The sequence below is a fragment of the Bombina bombina genome, chromosome 1 (assembly GCF_027579735.1).
Source record: "Bombina bombina isolate aBomBom1 chromosome 1, aBomBom1.pri, whole genome shotgun sequence".
Taxonomy (NCBI): Eukaryota; Metazoa; Chordata; class Amphibia; order Anura; family Bombinatoridae; genus Bombina; species Bombina bombina.
This window is the reverse complement of record NC_069499.1, coordinates 144,872,119-144,882,629: the sequence shown is the minus strand read 5'-3', so window position 1 is coordinate 144,882,629 and position 10,511 is coordinate 144,872,119. Positions and strand designations below refer to the sequence as shown.

The 10,511-nt window shown below is 37.2% G+C and overlaps 1 long non-coding RNA gene across 1 annotated transcript; it reads left to right on the top strand.

Annotated features, from left to right (window-relative positions):
- Positions 1-204: 204 nt before the first annotated feature.
- Positions 205-8,026, top strand: LOC128636509 (uncharacterized). The gene is made up of 3 exons (XR_008398702.1): positions 205-241; positions 5,112-5,276; positions 7,679-8,026. It is a non-coding gene; the product is annotated as an uncharacterized LOC128636509 (long non-coding RNA).
- Positions 8,027-10,511: the final 2,485 nt, after the last annotated feature.

The following is a 10,511-nucleotide window of genomic DNA, read 5'->3' as shown; positions in this document are numbered from 1 at the left end:
AGTCCACAGTTTGAGACCCAGATGCTAACAGTTCTATATATCCTTGAATAAAAGGGAGGGGGGGCATATTGTCGAGATTTTGTTCTAATTGTTCCAAAGTTACTGACCTGTTCATGTATTTATTTATTTGTGGTTGTATCTAATACTGTGTTCTTGTTATTCCCTCATCACAGCAGACTTATCATATTAAGCAAATGCAGGGCACCACTCCTGATCGAAGAGACGTACCATCATTCACTGTGTAAGTACTTTTGCACTACAACAGCACTTTAAGTAAAAATAAGAACACCACCTACTGTCACTTATACATCACCAGTTAATCTAGGGCCATAAGCAGTTCAGACCCATACACAATGAAAACCATAACCTGGAATGTGGGAGGGATCACATCCCCGATTAAAAGGAGGGCTATACTGAAATTTCTACAAACCAAAAGAGTAGACATTGCAATCCTTGAGGAGACACACCTCACAGTTCTAGAACACCAAAAGGTAAAACAGAGTTGGGTAGGAGAGGTTATCTTCACTTACTATGAGGCTATGAGAGTTAGAGGGGTTGCATTTCTTTTCATGATTCAAGTTGAGGGAAGCAAACTCATACTTTGTGGAGTATACGGACCACAAACACACAAAAAAAGAGTTATGGACACACCTCCAGTCCCAGTTAACACAATTTTCAGACCTACCTATGATAGTTGGAGGGGATTTCAACATAGCACCCCATACCCCTGCCAATAGATTTCACAATCCTGAAAAGACCACAAAACCAATCAAAAATTGGGAGGGATCCAAAAAAGAAACCCTAATTCTTAAATCCTTTAGCAGGGCCCTGGTGATGAGAGATATCTGGAGGGAGAGGAATCCCAAAGCTAGGGACTATAAGTGTATGCCTCCTTCTGGAAACACCTTGTCACGTATTGATCTATTTTTAGTGTCAGCTACACTATGCCCAAAAGTCCTAGAAGTCAAAATTGACCCTGTAACTATATCAGACTAAGCACCCATCTCCCTGACTATGGACACATCTACTACAATAAAAAAAAACACCATAAATGGACCTTCCTGACATACCTGTGCCATGATCCTAATCTACACAAACAAATGGTTGGAGAATGGTTAGCATTCAAGAACACAAATTCACAACACTAGGAAAAATCCTTACTCTATTGGGAGACTTCGAAAGCAGTCCTTAGAGGAGTAGTAACATTTTATGTACGAACTCCAAAAGGAAACACAAAGACAAATTACTCTTAAAACAACTCCTGAATACGAGGAATAGATTATTACGCAACCCCACACAGCTAACTAGGAACAAATAAAAAGAAACCAAATCCCTCAGGGACAACTACCTAATTCAAATGTCAAAATGTCAAATATTATCAATACGGTAATTTTACAGGCAAATTACTAGCAATACTTAATAAACATAGAAAGGAAACCTAATACCATCTCAGAAATTAAAACGATAAAATACATAGAAATGAAAAAGACATTCACAACATTTTTACTCAATACTACACAAAATTATACTCTGCTCAAGAAATAGAAGCAGAGGCTAAGGAAAAATTATGGCAAAATATAACCCTTCCACAGTTAGACGCAGACCAACTACAAAGTTTGAATGCCCCAATTTCAGAACTGGGGGTTCAGGGAGCCATTGGCTCACTCCCCTTAGGCAAAACACCAGGACAGGATGGCCTTCCAAGTGAATTTTACAAACTTCTCAAACAAGAGATTATAGGTCCCTTAACCAAACTATACAACAACATACTAGAAGGTCAGGTATCACTATCCCACAGATTTTCAGAAGCTAATGTAATATTATTGTCCAAACCAGATTAGGACCCACTATTACCTATAGACCAATATCCCTCCTAAACTCTTAATTACTGACCAAAATCCTAGCAAATAGGCTAGCAATCTTTTTACCTCAGCTGGTCCACAAGGACCAGGCTGGGTTTGTAAAGGGGAGATCCTCAAAAGCAAACATGAGAAGATTACAGTTTATCCTAACCCACTATTAGAATCTTTCTAAACCAACCAAACCTACCCCAACCAAAGAAGCATGCCTTTTACTTGTAGATGCCAAAAAGGCATTTGACAAAATAATTTGGGACCACCTATTCATAACTCTTTTTTTTTTTTTTTTTAACAAATTTGGTATATGAGGTTCATTTCTCCATGCCATCCAGAGTATCTATTCTAGCGGCCATAGTAATTAATGGAACTCCATCAACCCCATTTACACTCCAGAGAGGTACCAGACAGGGGTGCCCCCTGTCTCCACTCCTCTTTGACCTTGCTGTTGAGCCTCTGGCACATAGAGTGTGGTGTGAAACAGAGGGCCTTAAAATTGGGAGGCAAACAGTCCATCTTTCCCTCTTCTCGAACTATATGATCTTACATATGCAATGCCCAAGAACAAATCTCCCTACATTGATGCAGATCATCACAGAGTTTAGTCTAGTCTCGGGATATCAAATCAATAAGGAGAAATCTGAGCTGTTGTGGCTCAATAACCTTAGTCCCTCCCAACCATTACAGTTTAACTGATAACATCCACCTTTAAATACTTAGGAATCACATTATCTAGAGGTATAGTCAGAATTATCGTGGTTTACTAGCAGAACTGAAAAGAAACATAGTGGCCTGTAATAATCTTCCACTCCCCATGTCAAGCATGGTGGGCCTAATCAAAATGATACTATTTCCTAAATTGCTTTACACCTTCCAAATGCTCCCCGAGATACTACACAAGAAACAACTCACAGCCTTAAATAGTCTGATATTAAAATGTATTTTGAACAAGAAAAAGCATAGATTAGCTTCTCTAAAATGACATGCTAAACAGCAAAAGGAGGCCTAGCCTCCCAAATTTGGAGCACTACAATTGGGCAGCTTTAGCCAAATATGTGATATATTGGCTCCTGAATAAAAATCAGTTTACAAACCAGAACTTAGAGGAAGGAGCAGTTAAGCCCTGGTTCCTTGCCATGCTTCCACATATAACACCTCTACAGGCCAAAACAATAGTAAAGGACTTTCCCCTCTTGTATACCCCACTCAAGGTCTGGTGAAAAATATGTAAAAGATTAAATATTTCACACAATCACACAATTCACCTTCCCTTACAGGGGAATCCCGACTTTCAGGCAGGCTATACAACTAAACCATTCCAGCAGGGGAGAGAGGCAGGGGTGACAACAGTTTCCCAATTTATATTACAAGATGGCTAAACAATACATATTTTCAGGGACTTACAAATACAATATGACCTACCCAACACACATCAATTTGCCTATCTCCAGACAAAACACTACATCAGAACACTTCTAGAATCTGGCAATATGCCAGATCTCACAAACGACGTCTATAAACTTATCTCACTAGCTAAAGCAGGGGTAACATCCATTTCTCATACAAACAGATGCCTACAGACCCAGTCAAACAATTCAATCATACAACAACTGAAAGCAAAATGGTCCAACATCCTATCAGATGAAATAACTGAACAGCAACTAACAAAAAGCCTAGGCGCCTGTAGAAGAGCAACATTAGCAGTTACTTTGCGAGAATCACACAGAAGCATTCTACACAATGCATATATCACACCTCAGGTCTTTCACAAGTGGAAACCAGATGCATCTGGATTATGTATTAAGTGCTCACACCAAAAACTGGACATTCTACACATGCTGATACAATGTCCAGGCTTAAGCAAATTTTGGAACATGACGAAACACTGGATACATGCTATCTCTCTAGAATAGAAGATTGAAATCACACCAGAAAAACTCATATTCCTAGACATCACAACAACATCCAAAAAGAGCTTCATATTTCTTCTCAATGTTGTCCTCCAAGCTAGAAAGATCTTCCCGACACACTGGTTAAAGAGATCTAGATCTACCTTAGCCCAACTAAAATCAGCCTTGGTAAAACAAATGTCATTAGAACAAGCAGACACAGAAGGGGATACAGCACAGCGAATCAGAGTATTTACGACAAAATGAGAACTCCTACTACTTAGCTTACCTTTGAGTCAACAAACCCACATACTATATCCATTCAGAAACTTAGACTTTGTCCTAAATGCCCAACTAAGGGCTCATTTTCATTGAGCCATAATTCTGTTTGGGTGCTATCGCAAACTGATAAATATGCTGTCAGAAACAATATTGTTTGTTAACTGCTTCCAATGGCCCGTTATAACCCAATTTCGGCAACCGGACTCCGGCTGCCGAAAATATTATCGCGTCCCATATAAAATATAGGAAGCCGCTAATCTTTAAATAATACCCAGTTTCCAATGCCCGTGCAACTTAGAATAAATGTATTAACATCTAAACCGCCATGCCCCAGAACGCAAACTATCTATTAAATCTATTAACCCCCTAATCTTCCATGCCCCCACAATGCAAACTATCTAATAAATATATTAACCCCTAATCCACCATGCCCCCACAATGCAAACTATCTATTTAAACTATTAACCCCTAATCCGCCATTAACCCACATCGCAATTAACCTAATAAATCTATAACACCTAAACCGCTAAACCCCACAACGCAAATAACTAATCACTAAGCCCCCTAACCTGACACCCCCTAAATTAACCCCATTACATAAATTAAAATAATCCTAAATTACAATTTTAAAAAAAAGCTAACATTACTTAAAAAATAAAAAAAACTAAGTTTAAATTAAGCTAAAATTACATAAAATAAAAAAGTCGAACATTACATAAAATAATAAACAAAATTATCAAAAATATAAAAATTAAACCTAATTCTGTATGAAAATAAAAAAGCCCCCCCAAAATAAAAACACCCCCTAATTTAATACTAAACTACCAATAGCCCTTAAAAGAGCCTTTTGTAGGGCATTGCCCTAAGTTAAACAGCTCTTTTACTTTAAAAAATACTAAGTCCCCCCTCTAACAGTAAAACCCCCAACCCCAAAATAAAAAAACTAACACTAAAAAATCCTAAACTACCCATTACCCCTATGGGCATTGCCCTTAAAAGGGCATTCAGCTCTCTTTCAGCGCCCAAATCCCTAATCTAAAAAATAAAAAAAAATGTAAAAATAAAGCCTAACTCTAACCCCCAGATAGGTACTCATGGTTCCTGAAGTCTGGCAGTGAAGTCTTCTTCCAAGCAGCGACCTCTTCTATCTTTATCCAGGACCGCGGAACTGAAGACCGGCGACCGAGGAACCATGGAGCGTAGATGATCCACTTCATACGATCGCTGTACACTGAATAGTGAATTTAAGGTACGTGATTAAATATGGCATCCCTTGCATTCCTATTGGCTGATTTGATTCTTCAAATTAAAAGCAACCAATAGGATGAGAGCTACTGAAATCCTATTGGCTGTTTGGGCAGAGATATAGCAATGTTTGGGTAAATTATTCAGTATGCAGGCAGTGTCTTAGAGACACTAGTGTAATACCGCCATTTAATTCCGACTGCTTGTATAATTACCCATTAACACACCAATGCTAATGAATACTAGGATATTGCTCCATACTCTGTTATATTAACCTCCAGATTCTGGAAACACTAAACTAAGTTTGGGCTAGGATATAGCAACATTTGTACTAATAATCCAGGATGCGGGCAGTGTCTTAGAGACACTAGCGCAATACCGCTATTTTCTGTTTGTGCAACTACCTATCAAACACGCCTAGTTTAATGAATACTAGTACACTGCTTCACACCCTGTTATATTAACTCCTTGATTCTGATAATATAGAACAAAGTTTGAGCTAGGATACAGCTACACTTGTGCCAAGTATTCAGCATGCGGGCAGTGTCATAGAGACACTAGCGTAATACCGCTATCCAGAGGCGTAACTAGAAACCACAGGGCCCAGGTGCAAGAATCTAAGAAGGGACACCCCCACCCCCCAAAAAGGTGAATTTGATACATATATTTTTTTAAGAATTAAAGGGACATAATACTCATATGCTAAATCACTTGAAACTAATGCAGTATAACTGTAAAAAGCTGACAGGAAAATATCACCTGAGCTTCTCTATGTAAAAAAGGAAGATATTTTGCCTCACAATTTCCTCAGCTCATACTGATTAGCTGCTTAGAAGTCATTTACAATGGGATGTGGCTACTAAGGAACTTTTGAGTTAAAATATCTTTCTTTTTTACATAGAGATGTTCAACTTTTTACAGCTATGCTGCATCACTTTCAAGTGTTTCAACATTTGGGTATCATGGTCCTTTAACACAGAAAAAAAAATGTGAATCACATTACATGTCTGCAAAAGGAGGTCCCACAGTCTGTGAGATGGTCTGACCTTCTATTACTGTATATAATGACACTGTGTAACTCACCAGTACTGTATATAGTGAGTTAGTGACACAGTCTGTAATCTGCCGGTGAGATGGCTGGCCTGACCCTACCAGTACCAGTACTTTATAAAGTGACCACAATAGTCTGTGACATGGTCAAAGAATACATATACAGTATATATTTTTAAGACTTCACTATTTTATCTACCACTTTTTATCTGTTATTTTTAACATGGACATTGCACACAAAACTAGACTTCAAAAATTAGCCCAAATACACACTATATCCGTGTACCAATGCTATTTTGATTTACCAGAAAGGATTGAGTTTATACTACCCAAAACCGCTATAAGGTTTCTCCACAACTAAGAATATGTAAGCATATTATATAATATATAATACTGAAACAGTCGAGTCCAGACACTTGGCAAATGACTCTTAGTCCACTACAGACAATAAATATAGTACATAGGAATTGTAAGCTTACATATCCCTCACATACTCCCTTTGAGCCTCTCCATGACACTAACATCGGATATTTGAAAAATCTTCCTCTGAATCTAACAAATCATTCTGTGCCCAAGAATATTAAAGACATATTGATACTAAAGGTTATATATTGAATTTAAAACAACCAGAAGAGATGACATTTAGGAATAATAACCTATCGAAAAATGTTCAGACTAACGATATTAGTTTAAAAATATCTTATTATGGTTAACATCTTGAGCTTATCAATAATTTACCCTGTTGAAACTCTTGAGGACCAACATAAAGTAAAAATAAGCCCCCACAACAATCCTTATTACAAACACCCGAAAAATTGGTATATAAACAAATAGAAACTGTTGACAATCCGAAACCGGAAGTGACGCAAAAGACGTCATTTCCGATACCGGAAACGAAACACGAAACATCAACAGGAAGCACAAATGCCGAAACCGGAAGTAATAGCTATCAATGACGACAAAAACATTGCATGAGTAAAAATATGTACAATAGCTTATATGAACAATATTTTATTAAAAACAACGATCACACCAGATGATACAAATACATATCTATCACTAGGGTTAAGAAATATATTTGAAATATTTTTTATAACAAACAAGAACCATTACCCATGACTCACTGGGACTAACAGGAAGAGGTTTTCCATAAGATTTTGGTGCCAAATTGATGACCAATCACAACATCTCACACCCTTTATAAGCTTCCAGTTTATCCATATACAGTATAGTCTTGAGAAAGGCCTTGGTACAGGCCGAAACGCGTAGACCCAGACATACTGGTAAGCTTATTTCCTATCATTTGCAAAGTGTAAAAACTTTATTGCACCATTGTTTTTTTTCGTTCTTTTACAGGTTCAGGAATTCTTCAACTTTTTTTTTTGGATAATATATTATTGAGTCACCGGCACTAAATTTGTCTTTATACACACTTTATTTATTTTACACCAGTTTTTAACTACCACCTCTCTTTTTTGGTAGCACCTTACATCATTTTTGGAAGCACGATTTATTGTATATCCTTTTTTACTACGATTTTTTCAGCACAGAACACTCGCAGGGATCAATTGCTCACTGTTTTGTTGAACTTTGGATATTTATCATTTTATCATTGACTATTTTAATATTGACTATTCTATTCACACTGATTTTGAAGACACATATTTGTGGTTTGCCATTTTTTTGGATTCATTTCAGGATTTATTTTAGGATGGATTTACAGATTTTATCGGATTCTTTTTTAGCACATTAGGATTTTTTGGGGATTTTTTTGGGATCAGTCAACGGACTTTTATCCAAATATTAGACACTTGTAGATATTATATATTTCTTGTTGGTCATTTATTGTTTATATTTTATTTGTCTTTACGTGGTGTACCAATACTCAGAATTTACTAACTGTTAGAACCACCATCATCGTCTGTACCACCATTGTTTTTAATCTGTATTTTTGTATTTTAATATTTTAACATTTATATCATGGATCCATGTTATTACATATTGTAAATTGTATATTATTGTATATTGTATGTACCTGTATTAAATATATCTTTTAGACCTTGGTACCCCACATCTCATATCAGTCATATGCCAACTACACCTATATCCTATTAAGCTTTAAGCGCTCCCTTCACCTCACACACTTTTGTCTCTACCAGTCCGCTAGGGGACTATTTAGGAGGAGAGCATTAGGATTCTACAGCGCTTAGTTTACAACCTTTTTGCTTCTGCAAAAGGAGGTCCCACAGTCTGTGAGATGGTCTGACCTTCTATTACTGTATATAATGACACTGTTTAACTCACCAGTACTGTATATAGTGAGTTAGTGACACAGTCTGTAATCTGCCGGTGAGATGGCTGGCCTGACCCTACCAGTACCAGTACTTTATAAAGTGACCACAATAGTCTGTGACATGGTCCAGCCCCCCCGTACTGTATATAGTGGTACTGTATAGTGACACTGTTTACCCCCTGCCCCCCCATGCTGTAGTAACAAGGTAATTTGCTGGTTCCACAAACATACACACACACACACACACACACACATACATGCATAAATACACACACAGTCACCTACATACACACACCTTTTTTATTGGAAACATTATTTTTTATTGTTTTTGTTGTTGCTGGGCCCCCACCCTTTTGCACCCCATGTAGTTCCGCCCCTGCCACTATCTAATACTGACTGTCTGTGTAATTACCTATTTTTACGCTAATGCTAATGACACCAGTATGACCATATTAATACCTGTGGAGATTGACATATACTGTGCGGAATTATCCCCACGACCTTGAAAGTAAAAGAGTGATCTCCCAGCTTAGACATAGTATAGCGTATCTACAATAGTTTCAATATTAACTATTTCAGCATTTTTATATGCTCTATAATTCACTAGTGGCAGACAGTACCTTAGAGATATTAGTGCTATTCTGCTCTCATTTCGATATCTCCATCCATGTATCATCTAACTAGTATCTGTGAACCTTAGGATTTGGCTATAAACTAGGGTATATTATCCTCATGTGAGCACAGAGTGAACTCAGTGTAAAGCTTCAGCGACGCTTATCTTAATTAGTATCAGTGTTCTGATTTACCCTACCATCTTTCATCTGGGATTGTTCACTTATTCACAGTGCTAAAATTACACTAACATTTACCAACTAGTATCCTCTTGTTACCGAGTTATGATATGACATCTCACTCCTCACCTGTATATAAGCTATTCATGTCCGTAAGTATTATAAGCTTAACCCCTGATCGCAAATTAGGACAGTGCTTTATATTTTGGCACATTAGCTCCCAGATCATGAAAACGTAGAACTAAGGTCTGATACAGGCATGTCCATCTCCAATATTAAGGGTGTTTATATTACCTACGTCCTCTTTTGCTTAACAAATTTATAATTAGCAGGTAATATTCTTGTGATACCAGCGCTACTTCGCCACTATATCTAGAACCACCTATTTTATCTGATTAAAGCTAATTTTGTTCATTTGTACTATAAGATTAATTCGCAATGTACATTATTGACAATTACTATATTTCTACCACTTCAGGGCTATGAGCATTGGTGTTACTCATCGATGCAATTCTTACCTATAATTACACACTTTGTTTACTTTGACCTCAGTTACACCCTGTAGACTCGTATAGCCAGTATTGCTGCATATTACACATCAGCTGATTATAGCACTCTTATTACATTAGCCCACTATTGGTTTTACCATTTTTGGTAATAGATTGGGTCTCTCTGTGTGGAAAGCCAGCATACTCATGTGTGCCGATATATAACCAATTTAACTATTGTAGTAATTTATTTGTCTTTATTGGTATTGACATTCATAATTAGTTGCATATGTTTGTCTTGTGTTTTTAATGGGAAATATGTTTTTAAACATACCTAATAAAACTTAATTTTAATGACCTTCTTGTCACTTTTACATACTTCATATATGAAGATTATTTCCAATTGATGATTGTGAGTCATTGAGGCCTAGTTATCAAGCCGTTAACCTCAAATACGCTGGAATTCCGCAGCGTATTTGTAGCGAGGCTGATTCAGTCCGACACAGATAGATTCTTACGTCACTCCAGATGTTCTGCACACAAGTTCGGCACAATCTGACTACTTTTGCTAGTTATCAAAAAACTTGCAGGTACACTCGGCACTTTTCCGGCCCAGC